Below are 7,367 nucleotides of genomic sequence, written 5' to 3'. Positions count from 1 at the left end.
GCAGTCACAGCAACATGAAGTGAAAGCTTTGTTACCAATGAGAAAAGTTCACTAAAATGTCACCAGTAGGTTCTTAGCTGTGAAGACATCTACTTTTGGGAATTCGCTTTGTTGCATGACACAAAGAGAAAGCTGGTATTTCATTTAGTGACTGATTTTCCATAGTTCTGAATGATAGTGTATTAGTCATTTGTCACTATAATGAAATACTGGAGACAGCGAACTTTTGAAAGAGAAAAGGTTCATTTCACTCACAGTTCTACACTGGAACAGTTTTAGTGAGACCCTCATGGTGAATGGCAGATGGTAGAAGCCAGAGAAAATGTTCAAACTAAGAAGCAAAAGATGGAAGTGGCCAGCTGGTCGAAATCAATATGGAAAAATTTTAAGTGGTTCTTAAACAATAGAATATTGTAATAGGCAGACAAAGACTTCCTAAATTGAACATTAAAATCTGCAATCATAGAAAATTGCTAAGATGGGCTTTATCAAATTAACATATTTTTTTACTAAAAGTTAACATAAAAGGTGAAAATTATTAAATTATAGATTACAACATAAAAAATCATGAAAACAACACAGAACATATCAGTGATTTATTCTTGACTTTTTTGCTGTGACAAACTAAAGAACTTGAGGGAGGAAGTGTTTATTTTGGTTCAGACATCCAGGCTTTCTGGTCCCACTTTCTTTGGCCCTGTGGCCATCGGCCTGAGCTAAGGCTCCTCATCTGATAGTAGATAGGAAACAGGAAAAAGAATGGGTCAGGGCAAGATAAAGACCTACCTGCATTGGCCTACTTCTGTCTGTCAGGCCTTGCCTTCCAAAGTTTCCAGCACCTTCCAAAATAGCACCATCAGCTGGAGACCTGAGCTTTAACCCAGGAGCCTTTGGGACTCAGCTCATATCCATACAGAATATGTCCATGGGACCCAGACTAAGGACAAGCCTTTATAAGATGCATCTTACACACCCACTTGCTTCTCACTGTGTCTCTTGCTGTTCATTGTGTACTCTAATTACCTTCTTTCTCTCCCCATTGTTCAATGTTATTCATACTTCTGAAGGCTGTGTGCATATTTCCCCTGAATGCCTTTATACTTCCATAGGACATTTGCCTCAAGTATTATTGTTATATTAGTTCCCCAGACAGGGGGTGATAGCACACTCAACTGGGCCAATGGAGAACAGTTGACAGCGGGATTGTTTTCAGATATGTGGGTGTAGAACAGCAGAGCAGGTTCCAAGAATGAGAGCTTTGACATTCACTTACCACTCCATAGCTTAAGAGTAAGAAGAGGTACTCAAAGAACGAATGCGGTGAGAGGATCTGCCTGGCAGAAGCCAGGACCTGTGGTCCAAGCAAGCTTCTGTCCAGGAGGCCTGGCAAGGAGGAAGTCAAGACAATGGGCTCACACGCCTGTCTTGTGATGTTTCTCATCGGCAAAGACAGGCTAAAGTAAAGAAGGCAGAAGAGCCAGGGGATGCAGAGATGGAGTTTAGCATCAGGGTGAGAGTCCAGGGGAAAGGTAGAGAGTGCCAGGGGGCTGTTACCTCCCTCACATAGTTGGTGCCAAGGCTTTTCTTCATGCTCTATCTTTGTGTTAAATTCACCGCATCAATGTACCCTCATACTGATTGCTTCTCCCTATAGCTTTCCTGAACTTGTTATGAACTCCGTATTTTACTAATATTCATTTTTTTCCTTTCTTCCTAGAGAAATATTGATTGGAGATGCTCTCTGTTCTTGTCATTCATGTTTCAGTTAAGGCTGTTATGTGAAAATCACAGAAGAGCTCTACTGTTCAACGCTGAACGTGAAGTTTGGGATTATGTTTCAAGGTCTCTGATAACCAGAGGCTCAAGCTTCCTGCAGCCAGGGAGTGATGCCAGCTTCTTAGAGGTCTGGATGCCGAGTCTAGGCTCAGGGACCAGTCGAAGCAGGACCACTGTCACAGCAGCTTCCTAGGTGACCTGTCTATTGCCTTTGCCAGCACTGTCAACGCCACACCTCATTCCTCATATACTGCATCTTCTTTTAAACTCATGGCTTAAAAGAGACCATTGGAGAGGTTCAGCTTCTGAAGTTGTTTTATAGCCCCAAAGGAAGCTATCAGAGTAATCTCTAGCTTTTACCTTGGGAGACAAATTCTCCAACATAGGTAAGATGTTCAAAAACCCTTTGTCAGTTTTGTTTTGTTATAACCAAATGCCTGAGGCTGGGACCTTTATAAAAAAATGTGATTGTCTTCTAACTCTGGTGAGTGGAAGTACAATAGCAAGGCGTCTGATAACTGCTATCAGATGAGGAGCTCTGGCTAGGTCACACCAAGACAGAGAAGCAGAGCCAGAAATGCGCACATGCACGGAATGGATGTGTGTTTGCACAAGAAGACAAAATAACAGGGGTGGAGTTAACTTCACTCTTTGAACAATCATTTCTCTCAGAAACTAATAAAAAACACATAGGACTTGGTCCATCCTGGAGTACAGCTTTAAACTATTCATGAGGGCAGTGATCCCTGATCTTCCACAAGGCTTCACCTCTTAAAAATCCCACAACCCCACTCACATCATAAGGAGGACCAAACCTTTTAAGCATGTGAACATGTAGGAGACAGATTACGTCTAAAGGACAGTATCACCCACACCATAAGCGGAGGCCGTCATTTATGACAACTCTTATCTTGATGCCTCATGTTGTTGAACCCAAGGACAAGGTCCCGATCCTGAGTCCCCTATTGAGAGCACAAGCGTGTCTGGTGCCTGCCGGCCTCTGCTGGCCTCAGATGACCCCTGAGGTTTCAGAAACGGCTGCTGACCTCAACATCCTTAAGTATTCTGCTGATTTTGCTGAATCAGCATAAATTTGCAGCTGATTATGTCATATTTTCGTTTCATCATTTGGTCTTATTTCTTTATTAGAGCATAAAGCATATTTGGGGTGTATAATTTGCTCCTTTAAAAACTGTAATTTTAAAAATTTGCTATTTATTTATTTATTTACAAATGTCAGCACGTACTGTCTGCTGTCCAGAGAGGGTAGGAAGCAGTTTACGCGGTCACAATTAATCTTATCTTTAGGATCATGCTTATGTTATGTTAAAAAGTTTGATAGTATTTTTTTTCCTCTCCAACTTTTTATGTCATACATAAGGGGAAATCCAAGAGTGACACATTCATACAAATGGTTAATGCAGTAGTTAACTCTTGAATATGAGTTTGAACTTGCAGACATGAAGTTGGGTAGGTAGGATGCTGTAGAAAGACATCTTTGTGGTAGGGGAATATCAGTGATGTTGGGTTGTTGTAGGAGGCAGTGTGAGACCCCACACCTGACTCTGAGAACGGTGGTGTGAGGGGAAGTGCATATTTAAAACAGATGAAAACCTTGGCAGAAAAACCATGGAGCCCTAGGCTGGTGAGTCTGGGCAGGAGAATATCATGTCTGAGCATGCAGAGAGGAAGTGAGGAAACCATTTACTTGTTTTGATTGGCGGCCATGAAAACCCAGCTTCAGTGTTGCTTTACTAACAGTTAAGGAGGCTCAGGAAATCCAGGAGGAGGAGTGGAAATGGAGTCAGCCCAACAGTCCACGCCGGACAAGGTTTCCAGAAGTGAGTACAGAGAAGGTGCTAACAGTAACCGACAGGGAAACATACATATGATGTGTGTCCTGGGGAAGAGAAACATGCTTCCCAAGAAAAGCTCCCCTGTGACAGCAACTGCTCGCATTGTTGTGTTTCCACATTCAGAACAATGCCTGGTGCTTCCAGAAATAAACTGTTAATTAGCAGAATAAATGATTTCTTGGCTCTGTCAGCTCCCTTTGTTAATAGCATTTAACTTTAAAGGAGGAAGTAAGCAGTGACGGCCGAAGTCAGCCAGGGTACCTGTGTGATTTTGAGACTGGGCAGCGTGAAGAAAACGAGGCAGCACGTCCTGCACGCAGGCAATGCTTGCTACTTTGACAAATATCCAGATTTAAGGGAGGTCTACCAACTCTTAAATGCACTTACAGTGTTACACATATACACATATAGGTGAAGTTTGAGAAAAGGTAATACAATTTCTTTAAAAAATCTGTCTATAACATGTTTGTGAATGGGCCTTTAACCAAAACATATTAAAAACAAACACTGTCTCCCTGCATATTACAGACAAGTAATTTTGACTTATAATTAAAGACTGAACACACATCACTGAGAAAAGTGATTAAATCGTTCCAAATGGCATTACTGTCATTTTCTGCATGTCATTTCCTCAGAAGTTTCCCTTTTATTTATTTTTCTTTTAATTTTGTTTTGTTGAAATAGAACTACACCATTTTCTCTTTTCTTTCCTTCCTCTAGCCTCACTTTTGTTTCCTTCCTTAAACTCCCGTGTGTGTGTGTGTGTGTGTGTGTGTGTGTGTGTGTGTGTGTGTGTGTGTCTGCACACACTCGCACACATATACAATCGACAGAGTCTGGTTTTGCTGGTGTCATGAGTTCAAGGCCGAGCACTTGGCACTGAGCAGTGTGAGGTGATGAGGGAAAGGAAAGGTAAATCTTGATATCAGTGCTTTCTGGTCCCTAAGAGGGAGATTCATCCTCTTAGCTGGTGAACCAACTGCGTGTACCAGGATTTCTAAGGTTCCTCTGCCTTTCTCTGGAGAGGCTTTTGTGTCCCTTTCTGGGGGCTAAGCCCTCATCCAGGTTCAAAATACTGTAATGATTCCTAATATGCTTTTGCAGCGTGTAAAAATGTACTTCCGGATGATATAGAAAAGATATCCCATGTAGATAATCTGAACTTAGTCTGGGAAAATCTGAGCTCATTGCCTTTTGCTCAGACATATTTTTTCCTGTTGTAAATTACCAAGAAGTCATACTGTCACCTGCCTCATGGTCAGTTTCTTATCTTGGCTCCTGTGCTCTGGCCTGAAGAAACAACTCAAATGGCTCATGGCATGTTTTACCTGCGTGTACAAACTGATCCCTTCTTCTTAGTTCCCCTCCATTCCCGAACCTTCAGCCAGTCAGACCTACTTCTTCTTCAGCAATTACTTAATAGAGCATCTTTTGAGAAGTTTTGATAAGCCAGTACTGGTCAACTCTCCTGAGAGAACAGGGCAGTAGAACAGATATATTTGTTGTACGGTTGACAGGGCATTGACTAGATCAGATGCAGAGGATGGGTCGTCACACAGTGGCTTCCTGCAGGCTGCAGAATCACAGGACTCAGTATTTACTTAATTCAAGAAGTTGGATGATGCTGGGAAGTGTGGGACCATGAAAGGCAGCCTGGTTCCTGGTTGAGCTAAAGCTAGAAACCATGGTGAGCCTCACGGGAAGGTAGGCATTTTGCCTGACTCCCAGGAAACCAGGCCAGTCACTAGCCACAGCCCTCCATGTATTTGTGGCCATCAGTCATGTACGAGAAATGCCCCAAGTCTCTCCAAAGTGGAGGATGTGACCATAGGTCATGTAGGCTCAAGACAGAGCTCCATTATCATGAGGTACCTAAAGGCCTGGAGGCTTAGCCAATGAACTTTCCTTCCCAGACTCTCCTCCCTGCAAAAGGTATTTAATCTCAGCCCACCCTGAGAAGTAGGGTAAGGGGTTTACTCATCTACTTTTCACCATGACAATAAATGCCTTAAAACCACAGACAGTCTCTTCTCATTGGGATCTACCACTGGGGAGCCATAAAGAAGCCCTTTGCCTACAGAGCTGCAGTCTTAGGCCTGTCTGCTCTCCCAGCCACAGCTGCCACCAAGCCTGCAGCCTGCAGCCTGCCACCATCAAACCAAGGACTATTTTCACGGGACCAGCCGAAGCTTCCCTCTTCACTCCACCTCTGGTCCTGGGCTAGATCTAGCCTGCGGGCCCTCACTCCAGCAGGGCCTGGGTGTCCAAGAGCCTGAGAACCAGACAACCCTGGCCTTGTCACAGGCCCGGGGACCCCGAGCTAGCTTCGTCTTGCACCTTAGACTGCCGTTCCTACCCCTGGATCAGTGCCCTACAGCTTCCCTACAGCCAGACAAACACCCAGTGACAGCAGCGTGGGTAAGCACCATCAAACTTCTCACGTCCTGTCTCCCCAGCGGCCGTGCCCTGCGGTGGACCAGACGCGGGACCCCACAACTAGCCCTACAGGGAAGTACCCCGGAGAGTGGTTGGAATGAGTCTACAGAAAAAGACTAACAAAGCCGGAGCCTGCGCTATGTGACAGCAGTGACCGTGGATGTACTTGCTCAGAAAGGTCCGTGTTCTTACTGTGGGCTTCCTCCTTCCCTCCTCGTCCCTTCTAGGCCATTTAGCCTACTGGACAATGATTCAACGTTAGGATATGTCTACTCACAGAAAACCAGTGTTAGTATTTATGTGAGTGACATGAATTAGAACTGCCAATTTAATAGAAATGATTTTATTTCTCTAAATTATTTTAAACTCTTTGGACTATAAACAAGTAAATACTTCTAGTATCTGACCATGTTAAATGGCAATATTTCATTTTTACATATGAAATTTATTATTATTATTATTGTTGTTGCTGTTAATGTGTGTGCGTGTTCATGTGCACACATGAATGCATGCTGAAACATGCATGTGGAGGTCAGAGGAATCATGCATTTTTCCATCATGTGGGTCCCACAGGATTGAACTCAGATCCTGAGGCTGGCAGAAGACACCCTGATGAGCTGTATCTCTTGCCCAATAACAGGACGATTAATATCAGCACATTGAATTTGTCCTTATGCATTTATAGCCAGTTGGGTGTGACAATTAGTCTCCCTAGCTTCTCATTCTGGAGTGGTCTTCCTTGAAGGAGAGATGATGATGATGATGATGATGATGACTTTTACAGATGGAACTTGCTACTTTTGTGTTATTAGGATGCATCCAATTCAGCACTAAGGCTTTTTAACTTGCAGGTATGTATGACGACATAACAAGAATCTTTATATTTTAAAAATACCCCTGAGCGAAGAGAACAGCCAAGCTGTCAACACTGCCCATTGCTTCTCCTTCCCAGCGTGGCAGCTCATGCTCAGCTTCCTGTTCTTTCCAATAGTTCATTTCCTTATCATTCAGTGGGAACTCCTGACAGCTCGCTTTCCCCTTTCAGCTCAGCTGATTATTTTTCTATTTCACAAGAAAGTAAAGTCATTAGACCAAAATACATTCAACTTCTTGATATGAAATGGACAAGCTTGTCAGACAGCAGACCTCTGACTTTCTCATTCCTTCCTTGACTCTGGTGGAGTCCCCTCTTTGTGAGTCCTCCCTTTGTGAGTCCTCCCTTTGTGAAAGCTGACCATGCATCTCGCTCTAGACCCTGTTCTCTTACTTTCTATAGACCTTAGCATCTTCCCCCAGCAT

The sequence above is a fragment of the Micromys minutus genome (assembly GCF_963924665.1).
Source record: "Micromys minutus genome assembly, chromosome: 24".
NCBI lineage: Eukaryota > Metazoa > Chordata > Mammalia > Rodentia > Muridae > Micromys > Micromys minutus.
This window is presented reverse-complemented; position numbering follows the sequence as displayed.